Source organism: Agelaius tricolor, unplaced genomic scaffold (genome assembly GCF_023055355.1).
Source record: "Agelaius tricolor isolate 1412-34295 unplaced genomic scaffold, bAgeTri1.0.p SCAF_5, whole genome shotgun sequence".
Classification (NCBI taxonomy): Eukaryota; Metazoa; Chordata; class Aves; order Passeriformes; family Icteridae; genus Agelaius; species Agelaius tricolor.
Window position 1 is genome coordinate 2,107,058 of NW_027269265.1, and position 13,299 is coordinate 2,120,356.

The following is a 13,299-nucleotide window of genomic DNA, read 5'->3' on the forward strand; positions in this document are numbered from 1 at the left end:
AGTATATAATATAATATAATATAATATGTAATATAATATATAATGTAATGTAACATAATATGTAATATGATGTAATGTAATATAATACCATATACCATATATAATACAATAATAAATTAGCCTTCTAAGACCATGGAGTCAGATTCATCATTTCCTCCTTTGTCCTGAGGACCCAGCAAATACCACAAATTAGGATTTTTTTCATGGAAAGCTGGGCCTAAAAACGAATCCCAGCAAAAGCAGGATAGCTGTGGATTGCAGTGCTGCAAATTCACACACTTTTGATATTTCTCCCGAGTTTTCCTCTGGAGTTAAGGTGGTCACTCCTATTCCTGCCAGGCTGGCCCCTCTGTGCAATTCCAAGCTCTGTGTTTCCCCATGCTGGTGGGGAGGAGTGTCAAGGCAAGGCAGGTTTCTGCCAGCACTGCAGTGAAACCACCCCTGTGGGTACCTGTGGGTTACTCATGGCCTGGCTGAGTAACTGCACTGAGGTTACCCACCCTAAAAAGATGATGAATAAAGGAATGATGGAGTCACTGCCTGCAGCAGCTCACCCTGAACACAGAGCAGCCCAGACCCACCAGGGAAGAGCAAGGAAAAGCTGCTTCCCACCTCTCTCCAAGGCAAGGCAGGATAATTCCTTTCATCTCAACTCATGGAGATGAATCCCAGCTTTGGTTTCCCAGGCTAAACCAGATCAGAACACCCAAACCAGGCAACCTCAGCATGTGCAGGTGGAGGAAGGGCTACAATGAACTCATCCTGGGCCAGCAGAGCTATTTTGCTACTAAAAATCCCCTCAGACAATCCCCCCCATCCCACCTTAAAAAGAAAAAACAAAAAGCACTCAGGGGTTGGTCTCCATACTCAATTTTCCCTGGCAGCCTCTCAGTCAGGAAAGTGCTCACTAGATCTCAAACTATGGCCAAAAGACTTGTGAGGAAGACAATCCAGGGGAATTCCCTGCTCTCCCCATACAAATCCCATGTAAATCACCTCCAAAAGCTCCTGTGACAGCCTCACCTTGGTATGCACAGGACAAATGGGGTGGGCAGGACAGAAACATCTTTGGGCTGAATTCTGATGCTCTGAAATAAAGGCACAGCCCCTTCCAAAGCCCAGGGAGTAGGTCCCAAAAACTGGGGGGCTCTGAGGGCTTCCCCCAAATTAAGGAGGATCCCAGGATGGTCTGGGCTTGAAAGGACCTTCAGGATCATCCTGTTCCTCTCCTGCCATGGCAGGGACACTTCCACTGTCCCAGGTGCTCCAAGCCCTGTCCAACCTGGCCTTGGGCACTGCCAGGGATCCAGGGGCAGCCACAGCTGCTCTGGGAATTCTATTCCAGGGCTCCCCAGCCAAGAATTCCCAATTTCCCATCTAACCCTGCCCTCTGTGAGCTTGAATCCAGCTGCCCAGTCTTGTTATGAAGTTATTTTATAGCCCTGTAAACCTAATTTTGCCTTCTGTGCCTCAAACATGAATCTCTGCTTTACACAACTGATTCCCAGCTGACACAAGATCCTGAAAGAAAGAAAAAAATCCTCAAGAAAACCAAAGCCACTCCTTGAAAACTCCTCCTTGAGACAGCAGCTTTTCAACAATAGCCAGGGCATTTTGTGTTCTTCCTGAACATGAGAGTTTAATTCACAAAACAATGGCAGACCAGGAAGTGCTGGGTTCAGGTCCTGCCGTGTGTCCCAGAGAGCAGCACTGCAGCAAGAGCAGGGCCCAGCAGGGAAATCAAATGAAATTCTGTGTCCCTGCAGGGAACCCCTCATGGTGCTCCAGAGAACTGACGAGAACAGCGACAGTCGGGAGAGGAGGAGGATCAGGAGAAGATGGGAACTCCCATTCCCCGCTCAGGCTGCAGCGTTCTCCTCCCTCCAGTCGCTCATTTCAGACCTCACCGCACAAAAAATGATTTTATTTGGACCCGACTTCAGTTCCCAGGTGTGAGCAGCTCACGGCACAAACTTTCCCCAACAGCACAACCCCTAAACCTCCCTGGGAGCAATGGATGTGCAGCAAGGCTGAGGAGCAGCAGAGGAGACAGAGCCCCCCTTCCACAGTGACAGGGAATCTCAGCTTCACTTTAGGAACAAAACCGTGGGATCCTGGATTAGAAGGGACCTTTACCACCATCCCATCCCAGCCCTGCCATGGCAGGGACACCTCCCAGTGTCCCAGGGTGCCCCAGTGTCCAGCCTGGCCTTGGGCACTGCCAGGGATCCAGGGGCAGCCACAGCTGCTCTGGCAATTCCAGCCCAGCCAGGAATTCCCAATTCCCAATCTCCCACCCATCCCTGCCCTCTGGCACTGGCAGCCATTCCCTGGCTCCTGTCCCTCCATCCCTTGTCCCCAGTCCCTCTCCAGCTCTCCTGGAGCCCCTTCAGGCCCTGCCAGGGGCTCTGAGCTCTCCCTGGAGCCTTCTCCTCTCCAGGATGAACATTCCCAGCTCTCCCAGCCTTCCCCCATTACTGTTCCATCCCCCAAATCACCTCTGTGGCTCTCTCTAAGTCCTGGAGTTAATTTTCCTTCAAAAGGAGCAAAACCAAGAACCAAGCCCAACATCTCCTGGTTGAGAGAACTCTCCCCAGAGGGTTTGGAAGCTCAGCTGCCTCTTGAAATGAGTCTGCAGCCTCCTGAAAGCTCCCAGAGGTGCTTCTGCACTCCCTGCCTTTCAGAGCAGTCATTTTGACATAAATGCTGAGAAGAAAAAACCAATTTCATTTCAAGACAAGTGTTTTTCAGAGCAATACAAAAATGCTGTAATAAAAGCTGTGCAGCAGCTGATGCCATGAGATGCCACTGGATCAAGGAGAGAACATTTATTCTTTAGAGAAGTCCCCAAATCCTGACTGAGAGGACTGGAAAGGCAGGGAGAGACTGATCAACACTCAGGGCATGGAGAAAAGCAGGAGGAGCTGCTGGGCATGGTGCTCACAGAAGGGACATTCACTGACCTCTGCTTCACACTGCAATATCTGAGCACAGCTACATCAGCTGGCATGGAATAAACACACCACAGCTACCCAGCCTGAAATTTGCCTGCTAATTATTGCTTTTAAGGGTCAAAAATACCCTTTAAAACCCACAGGGGCTGCACTGATGAGCCAGAGCTCTGCTGCAGGAAGCTGAGCAGAAGGGAGCACAGAAAGCAGATTTTTTACCAATTTTATCTATGAAACAGCAGTGTCTGAGTCATTAAAGAGAGATTAGGATTAGCAGAACTCACTAATTTTTAGTGTCATTTATTTACACAGGTTTAGTCCAAGTTGTTCCAATGAAAAGAGATTTAATAACAGGAGCAAGGGTGGCATTTCAACTTGGCCTGAACCCCTTTCTGGGGGACATCATTTTATTTTACATTGAAATTCCTAAACTGCTCCTTCTCTTGCTCCTTAGTTTTTCCCTGTTCTTCCAACCCTTCCAATGTGCATTTGATGAAAATCCTCAAAAGCTTCTCCTCAAAATTCCTTCTCAGTGAGAGATTATTAATCCTCAGAGGAAAGAGTCTGTTGAGAAAAGATGAAGATGAAAATTTTTCATGGAGATAAATGGTATTAAAACTGGAAAAAACTGATCTTATTTCTTTTCTTTTCTTTTTTGTTTACCAATGTAATGGCAGGGTTAATTTTGAATTCAAGATTTGAATTCAGGATTTTGAATTCACAGGAATTCTGGATCTCAGACCTGAGGAAATCCAGAAGTCCAGAGTATAAAAGAAATTATCAAAGGGTTTCATTTGGAATGACAAAAAACTGAGGGGAAAAAACAGAGAAAATTAGAGACCTGCATGGAAATTCTTTTTAGCCTTTTCCGAGACAAACCAACAGCTGGGCTACAACACCTAAATATATTTTTACTTAATAGATTATTTTGATAGTGAAAACACATCCAGAAAGCTCCAGCTGTTCTACAGACAGCACTTGAGCAAAACAAGAGATTTTTCATTTAAAAAACTCCCAAGAACAGAAAATGCCCAAATCCATGATGTGCACATTGAGTCTGCAGGCAGCACATTCCACCATGAAAACATGGATGCATAGTCCTGAAATATTTGGTAAAAAATATCCCAGTTTTCTACTCATATTCAAAACTGCATTTTCAGAAAATGGAATTCCAGCATTACCTGAGATTTCAGAACAAGAAGTATCTCATTTAAACTTTAAAAAAAATTAATTATTTTTTTTAAAATCAGTGTTTTAATTCCTTCTTATCTTTTCTCTCCTACAGATAACTCTGACCACAAGAAACACAAAACATCTGCTCCAAAGGCATTTTTAATCCCTCCTCTGGATGATGCTCCAGAGGAAGAAGGGAACCAAATGGAGCAACTTAAAAGCTCCATTATTCATTGAAAGGGGACAGCACTGATATTCCCAATTTTCAAGCATTATTCTTTAGAAAGAACCACAAAGATTTACATACTTGAAGAGAAATCCCCAATAAAAATGCACTGTCAACTTTTAAAAAATAACCACTCTGATTTCTTATTTTATTTCCAGCACAGCAATTTCTGGCTGGCCTGTCTTTCTTAAATCAGACTAAAGCATGCTGAGAGAGGAACAGCACGAAGCAGTTCCTTAATAAAAGAGAATTTTTATCTACACGCAGCATTTGGCTTTTTTACTGAAGCGTGGTTAGCAAAATAAAATTATCCCTCAACTGACTGAACAGGGGCATTAAAGAAATCATCTTACTCCACCACTTTGGTGTAAATGTGATTTTTTTCCCATCTTTAGCTATTTCTATAATCTTCTCCCACTGTATATTCTAGCTGAGGAGAGGGTGAATTAAAGCAGGAATGATGGGGGGTACAGACAGGATCTGACTCTGAAACTACATCAAAGACTGTCCTAAAATCTCCTGGAAAGCTGCTTGGTGCCCACAGGAAAAAACCATTAACAATGACACAAATCCACACAAATTCTTCTTTCTCCAATTAATTGTTGTTTTCTTTTATACAGAGTCAAGGAGACACTAAAAGTGGGTTTGTTCACACATCCACAAACTATATATATATATATATACACACATTTTAATCTTCAAACCTGATGGAAAATGAAGTGTTTGGATTTGATCCATCCACAAAATGCTTTGCTGAAATTGAGATAAAGCCTGAGGGAGCCCAGCACAGCCTCTGGCTGGGACAGGGGAGGGAAACACCACGAGGTGGCTGTGCCCTCATCTGAATGAACACCTGGGGGCATTTCTGAAGGAGTTTGGAATGACTTAGAGATGGGACCTCTGAGATTTTAGATTTTGTGATTTATTTTCTTATCTTGTACAGGAAGGGTGAGTTGGGCTCACATCTTCACTGCGTGGCTCAGAAGGTCACAAGACCCCCAGGTACAAGACTTTTTAAGGATTTATTGACCAATAAAACACCACCAACAAGGATATTTGTGTTTTTCACCCAATCCTTAAATATTTCATCTTATGGACTCCTGCTACAGTGTGAGCTTCCTTAGCCACTCATGTTATGGCACACACACCCACAGTGCTGCATTCTAAACTCCTTGTTCACCTCTGGAACTACTTTTATTTTTATTTCTTGAACTCTAAACTTGAAACTTTCTCCTGCTGAACCTAATGTGTCTCTGCTTTAAATTACAAATCCACATTCTCACCTCTGGCACCTCAGTTTGGGAGCCTTTCCCAAGGTCTCAGATCAAATCCTGGGTTTAATTCTGACCTTTAGCTCAGAGCCCCCACGTTCTGAGATTTCCCTGTATTTCAGATGCCAGCAAACCCTGACACTCCCAGTTCTCCCAGAACTCTCCACAGGGAGCTCAGAGCTGCTCTGGGCTCTCAATTCAGCACTCAGGGTCCCCAGTTTTTACAGCCCACCCTTCCCAAGGAGCACGGCTCAGTGAGGCACACTGAATTATCCAACCTGCACTTTGAATGCCAGGATGGTTGGGCTGGAAAGGAGCTCAAATCCCATCTCATTCCAGCCCTGTGCCACGGCAGGGACACCTGACACACCCCAGGCTGCTCCAAAGCCCAGCCCTGGGACACTGCAGGGATGCAGGGGCAGCCCCAGCTGCTCTGGGAACAATTCCTACAATCTGGAGACAGTGAAGCCTCAGAGTGATTTCCCCATGCCCCAAGTGGTCACTGAGGTGACATTAAAAATTAGGAGAGCAGGGCTGTGTGTCACAGACACTTTTTCTGAAAAATCCTTCCCTTAGGATTTTTTAATCCTGAGAAGCTGAGAGGCCTCAGGAACAAAATGTAACCAAATAACAAAATAATTATCTGCTGCTGTGGAATGCAACAGGGGCATCTGGGATTGGTCTCTGTGGTTGTTTCTAATTAATGGCCAATCACAGTCAGCTGGCTCAGACTCTGGTCAGTCACAAGATTTTATTATCATTGCTTCCCTTCCTTTCAAGCCTTCTGATGAAATCCTTTCTTCTATTCTATTAACTTCTATTCTATTCTATTATTATTCTTTCTTCTATAAATGATTTGGTATAGTTTTAATATATCATATACTTTTAATATAATATATATCATAAAATAATAAATCAGCCTTCTGAAACATGGAGTCAGATCCTCATCTCCTCCCTCGTCCTGGGACCCCTGTGAACACCAGCACAGCCATGGGTGCAGGAAAATCAGGTTTTCCACATGAGTAACCTCAGGAAGCCCTGATGGGAAAGGCTGGCACAGAGGCAATCAGTGAGGTCATTAGGAAAGCAAATCCCAGAGTGCACAGCTCCTCTGGAACTGATTAGATAAGAGCTGCACTGAGCAAAGACACATCTGAAAGCAGGGAGAGCAGCAGGAGGCGGGCAGGAGGCACTGCAGGAGGTGAGGGGATGAGAGGATGGGAAAACCACACAGAACCGGGGTTGGGATTGGGACTGGAGCCCAAAGGCCCCACAGGGAGGTGAATCACAGCAGCCAAGGGCTCTGGTGGTTTCTAATCCCTGTGCCTGCTCCCCAGGCCAAGGCAAACACTAATTCCCATTGAAGAGCACAGGTGGGAAGTGTTTTATTCTGTTGGAGCTGCCAAATGGAACCCCAGCGCTCCCACTGAACACCTGGGAGCTAAAATCCACCTGCAGCTCACAACTCTGCTGCCACTGCTGGCCAGGCACACATTCCTGTGCCAGGAACTTGCTTACAATGACAAAAAAGCATGAAAAGAATAAGATTGAAATAAAAGGAGCAGCCCCCTTGCTTCCAGGCTGAGGCATCCACAGAATCCCAGACTGGTTTGGGTTGGAATGGATCTTCAAACCCATCAAATTCCAAATCCCTGCCGTGGGCAGGGACACCTTCCACTAGCCCAGGGCACTCAAATTCATATTTGGAGCAACTGCAGGTCTGCAAAGGTCCAGGCTTCTGAGCTCAAAGAAATGTATTTATGAGAAGCTAAATCACCTGAGAGATCCCAAATGTAACCATTTCTTTTAACAAGCAACTTTCCTGTTGGAATGATAATGCATTAAATAACAATAGATGCTAATGAAATTAAAATGCTTTAAATAAGAATCCATTATAATGAGGCTAAAATACATTAAATAATTCTAATCCAAGGGGAGCCTGATCCTGGCATGGAAAACATGCATGGAATAAAGCTGGACACCCCTGCACCTCCTGACCTCAGCCCCAACCTCACACATCACAACAGAGGAACTCCCACATGTTTAAAAATACAGAAGCACTGAACTAATGTAAACTCAAAAAAAAGTCCTCAAAATGGTCCTTTATATCTGTCTATGCAACGTTTGCTAAGAATAAACCCTTTAGTCATGCTCTAGAAATTTGATGAGTGGTCCAGAGCAATGGTGGAATTGTTTTAGAAAATGCAAATAGTGCCCAGAGCCAGGATTATCCCAACATGTGGTGCCTGCAGAGCTGTGGGGTTTAACTGTGTGTGGATCACAGAGAAAACCCAAAACAAGAATCCCTGGGAGATGCTCCTGGAATTTATTAAGAAAAATCAAAGAGCAAAGCAGCTGAACACACAGCCCTTGTTGACAGAAACACATTCTGAATTTACCAGGGGACACAAATCCTAATTATGGAATCCTGGAATGCTCTGGGTTGGATTTAAACCCAGCCAGTGCCAGCCCTGCCATGGGCAGGGACACCTCCCACTGTCCCAGGGTGCCCCAGTGTCCAGCCTGGCCTTGGGCACTGCCAGGGATCCAGGGGCAGCCACAGCTGCTCTGGCAATCCCAGCCCAGCCAGGAATTCCCAATTCCCAATCTCCCACCCATCCCTGCCCTCTGGCACTGGGAGCCATTCCCTGGTCCTGTCCCTCCAGCCCTTGTAAAATGTAAGCTCAGGACACACAAGGATATTTTAAGGTGAATAAATCCATCTCTATACATTCCTCACTATTTTCAAACTTTCACTCTAAATCTATGGGGTCCCCTATGGGGTTTGTTTTAAAAATCTGTTCCAATGGAATCTTTTTGCAACTGCACCTCATGTTTGGGCAGATGCTGGTTGGTGTTTAGGGGCTGCTTTAGGTCAGATTCCAGAGAGATCAGGAAAAGAAAATAAAAGGAATAGAAATCGATTCCAGGTACCAGTGGAAGGTATTTGGTACAAGTGAATTCTTCAACTACAATTCCCAAAAACCTTTGTGCAGCTGACATACAGGATATTAAACTGGGACCTCCTGTGGGCTGGAGGGAGTGACACACTCAGCTGCTGCCTCTGAAATTCCCACAGGACTGGGATCCCATTCAGTAACTGATACAGCACTGGGATCCCAGTATCAACCTGCAAAATAATTCCCACAGGACTGGAATCCCATTCAGTAATTCATACAGGACTGGGATCCCAGTATCAACCTGCAAAATAATTCCCACAGGACTGGAATCCCAGTCTCAACCTGTAAAATAACTCACACAGGACTGGAATCCCTTCAATAATTCACACAGGACTGGCATCCCAGTCTCAACCTGTAAAATAATTAATACAGGACTGAAATCCCAGTATTAATCTGCAAAATAATTCACACAGGACTGAAAGCCCATTCAATAATTCACACAGAACTGAAATCCCAGTCTTAACCTGCAAAATAATTCACACAGGACTGGAATCCCATTCAGTAATTCATACAGGACTGGGATCCCAATATGAACCTGCAAAATAATTCCCACAGGACTGGAATCCCATTCAATAATTCACACAGGCCTGGAATGCCAGTCTCAACCTGTAAAATAATTAATACAGGACTGGAATCCCAATAGGAACCTGCAAAATAACTCACACAGGACTGGAATCCCATTCAATAATTCATCCAGGACTGGAATCCCAGTATCAATCTGCAAAATAATTCACACAGGACTGGAATCCCATTCAATAATTCACAGAGGACTGGAATCCCAGTATCAACCTGTAAAATAATTCCTACAGGACTGAAATCCCAGTCTCAACCTCCAAAATAATTCATATAGGACTGAAATCCCATTCAGTAATTCACAGAGGACTGAAATCCCAGTATCAACCTGTAAAATAATTCATAGAGGACTGGAATCCCAGTATCAACCTGTAAAATAACTCATACAGGACTGGAATCCCAGTATCAATCTGCAAAATAATTCCCATAGGACTGGAATCCCTTCAACAATTCATGCAGGACTGAAATCCCAGTATCAACCTGTAAAATAATTAATGCAGGACTGGAATCCCATTCAATAATTCATACAGGCCTGGAATGCCAGTATCAACCTGCAAAATAACTCATACAGCACTGGAATCTCATTCAATAATTCACAGAGGACTGAAATCCCAGTCTCAAACTGTGAAATAATTCACACAGGACTGAGATCCCAGTATCAATCTGCAAAAATAATTCATCCAAAACTGAAATCCCAGTATTAACCTGCAAAATAATTCCCATAGGACTGGAATTCCATTCAATAATTCATACAGGACTGGGATTCCAGTCTCAACCTATTTTATGAAAATAATTCATAAAGGACTGGAATCCCAATATGAACCTGCAAAATAACTCACACAGGACTGAAAGCCCATTCAATAATTCATCCAGGACTGGGATCCCAGTCTCAACCTGCAAAATAATTCACACAGGACTGGAATCCCATTCAATAATTCACACAGGACTGCAATTCCAGTATTAACCTGCAAAATAATTCCCACAGGACTGGAATCTCAGTCTCAACCTGTAAAATAATTCATACAGGACTGGAATCCCATTCAATAATTCATGCAGGACTGGCATCCCAGTATCACCTGCAAAATAATTCCTACAGGACTAAAATCCCAGTATCAACCTCCAAAATAATTCATATAGGACTGAAATCCCATTCAGTAATTCACAGAGGACTGAAATCCCAGTCTCAAACTGTGAAATAATTCCCACAGGACTGGGATCCCATTCAATAATTCCCACAGGACTGAAATTCCAGTATCAACCTGCAAAATAATTCCCACAGGACAGGAATCCCTTCAGTAATTCACAAGGTCTGAAATCCCAGTATCCACCTGTAAAATAACTGACTCTGGGCAGTTCCATCTGGAATTCAGCAAGAACCAGCTGTGGCACTGGACCTGTGCTAGGAAAGGTGATCCCAAACCCAAAATGCAGCTTTAGAAAAGGGTTTCACCATTTGACATCTCCCCCAACAAAGGCCAGGCTAAGCAAAACCAACCCAAACACCAAAAAACCAACAAACAAAAAACCAAAACCAAACCAAAACCAAAAAAACCCAAACCCAAAAGCAGCTGCCAGGTTAAAACCTTTATCAGGATCTGTCTGGGGTGATTCACCTGCTCCAAACAGCAGCTCAAGTCACTAAACCTCAGTGATCACATCAAAATAATGTTTTCTTCTGATTCATCTACTCTGAAAGGGTTTTATAGCAAATTACCCTCACTCCCTGCTCCATTTCCAGCACAGCAGCAGAGGAAAATAAAGAAATAAAGTGGGTGAGAGCAAGGATGTGCTTGTGCATCTCCCAGCTGCAACAGAGGCAAATCCATGGAACTGCTTCTAATTTCCCAACCTACAGGATTCCCAGGTGCCAGTGCTAAGGAATGTGGGCATGAAAATATAAAAAATCTGGTTTAAAGATGTTTTACCATTTAGCTTTGGGCTTTTCCTAAAGAGACTCCCACTCTAAGGTTACATTTGCCACTCTCTATTCATCTTAAAGAGTATAAATGCAGATGAAATTTTGTTCAAAAACAGATTTTCTCTTTTTTTTTCATATATTAAAGTAAGAACTGATGTGTTTCACCTTTTTTAAGTGTCCACTGCATAGAATTAAAGCAAAGCAAGAGTTTAAAAGTGGTTTGATAAAAAGAAGTTACCTTAAACTTGCTGAGTGCATAATAAAGAGATTGGAGCTCTTCAAAGCACGTTCTGGACTTAAAATCCAAGCAATAAAGAAATATTCTTTATTGTTAGTGAACTGCATGGGCTCCTTCTCCAGCTCCACATTTTGGGGCATTTTAGAATTCAATCTTTTTCCCACTTTAACATGCACAAAGAGAACCAGAATTTATCTTCTTTTTCTGCTTTCTGTTTCTCTTCTTCAAGAAGTGCTCATTTAAAGGAAAAGCTTTCAGGAATGGGAAATAATGCCCAGGACATTAAAAACACAGCTTAAGAGTTAAAAAGATTCCTTTATTCTAGGTGTTTTAACTAAAAAAATACTAAACTTTCTTTAGAGATTTCATCACAGAGCAACCTGCTTGGAGAAATCCCATCTCAGCTGGCCAACAAGTGGATTTTTAACTATCTGCCAACAGCAGTGATGATGTTTAATGAGTTGGGAAATTAAGAGAAAATTTCAGGATTTGACACTCTGGATTCAGGGCCAGCTCTTCTGCTCCTCTAGAAATGATGGAATAGTTATTTTGGATAATTTCCTGCCCATTTTAAGATCTCCAGTGCTTGTTTTTATTAAGGAGTATCTTTTGAAAGTGTTAACACTGAGAGTGCTTCCCCAGTAGGCTGACAATGATACAATTTTGGGTTGACTCACTGATACTGTGTGTTCACACCAGAAATTCACATTACAGCCCGATTGCCTCATGCTCCAGGGTGGGTCCTGCACACAAGGAACTTTCCCAGGGAGGAAAAACCTGGCTGTAAGCAAATACACATTTTTACAGGCACTCACTGGCATCACAACCCTGTTTCCTCTGCTTTAGAAAGCCGAAATTGCTGCTTTTTTCACCAAAACCAAATGCATAAATAGAATTGGTAAAGCAGCATGAACCCACCAACTTTTGCTGCATTTGTGTTTGAGGATGAGGAAAGCACCTCTAAATTTTAAGGGAATCCTTCTGCAGCCACAGCTCACGTTTGGGCAGATGCTGGTTGGTGTTAAGGGGCTGCTTCAGGTCAGACTCCAGAGAGATCAGGAAAAGAACAGCCTGGCATTCTCCAGCTTCCATCAGCAGAAGATTTTAGGGTAAAGAGCAGAAAATCCAGGATTCTTCAGACAGGCAATTAGTGGTTTCTATGCCAGCCACAAGACCACTTAGGCACCAAAACCAAATGCAAATCTTTTATTCTATTAAAAAAAATAACACAGAATCATTATCCAACAGCATCACCACATCTATTCTTGGGGAAAAAGAGACAAACAACTCACCACTGCCCAAAGTATTTGTATGGCAGCACCAGAGATGCAGATCAGCACATAATGATGGTCAGAAAAATGGAATAACCCTCAACGTTGGCACATGACACACAGCAGGGCACTGCTCCCTCCAGCCTCAATTTATCGCTGTATTTACACTGCTGGGGGTGAAAAGGGGAGCGGGCTGGAGCTTCCCTTAGGATGCAAACACATCCTAAAATCACGGATTCACCTCCTGTGTGGCTCCCCACTCTGAGCTGTGCAGCGGCAGATGGGCCACAGGGTGGCTGATCCCTGCAGCACAGGTGGCCGCTGGCACAGGTGTCACCTGAGGGTCAGGAGCACCGCGGGGAGGGAACCCGGCTCGGGAAAGAGCCTGGAGAGGGTCAGGAGAAACACGGGGGAGGGCATGAAGGGATAAAGGAAGGGGAGAAGAAAGGGGTGAAGGAGGGGATGAAGAAGAGATGAAGGAAGGGAAGAAGAGGAGAGGAAGGGATGAAGGAAGAGGTAAAGGAAGGGATAAAGGAAGGGGTGAAGGAAACCATGAAGGACGGGGTGAAGGAGAGGATGAAGGAGGGGACGAAGGAAGGGACGAAGGAAGGGATGAAGGAAGGGATGAAGGAGGAGATGAGGGAAGGGATGAGGGAAGGGATGAAGGATGCCATTCCCCGGCACATCAGCAGCGCTATCAGGGTGCCCAGAGCAGCTG

At 44.1% G+C, this 13,299-nt stretch overlaps 1 protein-coding gene across 1 annotated transcript in view; it reads right to left on the reverse strand.

Annotated features, from left to right (window-relative positions):
- SOS2 (SOS Ras/Rho guanine nucleotide exchange factor 2) overlaps positions 1 to 13,299 on the reverse strand; it is a 53,347-nt gene that overhangs the window by 39,377 nt on the left and 671 nt on the right. The window lies entirely within an intron of this gene.